Source organism: Nanorana parkeri, unplaced genomic scaffold (assembly GCF_000935625.1).
Source record: "Nanorana parkeri isolate BGI_ZX_2015 unplaced genomic scaffold, ASM93562v1 scaffold3810, whole genome shotgun sequence".
In the NCBI taxonomy this organism is placed as follows: domain Eukaryota; kingdom Metazoa; phylum Chordata; class Amphibia; order Anura; family Dicroglossidae; genus Nanorana; species Nanorana parkeri.
The window spans coordinates 16171-16734 of record NW_017310078.1 but is presented as its reverse complement, the minus strand read 5'-3'; the positions used below and the strand labels follow the sequence as shown (position 1 = coordinate 16734).

At 50.7% G+C, this 564-nt stretch overlaps 1 protein-coding gene across 1 annotated transcript in view; it reads left to right on the top strand.

Moving 5' to 3' along the window:
• The window catches only part of LOC108803505 (zinc transporter ZIP4-like), a gene marked incomplete at its 3' end in the record, with an annotated part of 21060 nt that overhangs the window by 6733 nt on the left and 13763 nt on the right, over positions 1–564 (top strand). The window lies entirely within an intron of this gene.

Below are 564 nucleotides of genomic sequence, written 5' to 3'. Positions count from 1 at the left end.
CCCCGACCCCTCACCCTATAATACTACCATCCCCCGACCCCTCACCCTATAATACTACCCTCCCCTGACCCCTCACCCTATAATACTACCATCCCCGACCCCTCACCCTATAATACTACCATCCCCGACCCCTCACCCTATAATACTACCATAGATATCTATGGATAGAATTGGTACTGTCATCATGGGCGGTCCGTACTCTTCTCATGATAGGTCCGTACTCTTATCATGGGCGGTCCGTACTCTTATCATGGGCGGTCCGTACTCTTATCATGGGCGGTCCGTACTCTTATCATGGGCGGTCCGTACTCTTATCATGGGCGGTCCGTACTCTTATCATGGGCGGTCCGTACTCTTATCATGGGCGGTCCGTACTCTTATCATGGGCGGTCCGTACTCTTATCATGGGCGGTCTGTACTCTTATCATGGGCGGTCCGTACTCTTATCATGGGCGGTCCGGGTTCTGCTCTGGGCTCTGGCAGGATTAGGGTTAAACATTATCATTGACATGTTATTTCAGATCAGATTTCTGTAATCGGAGTATTCTGGTTGTTGGGATCTCT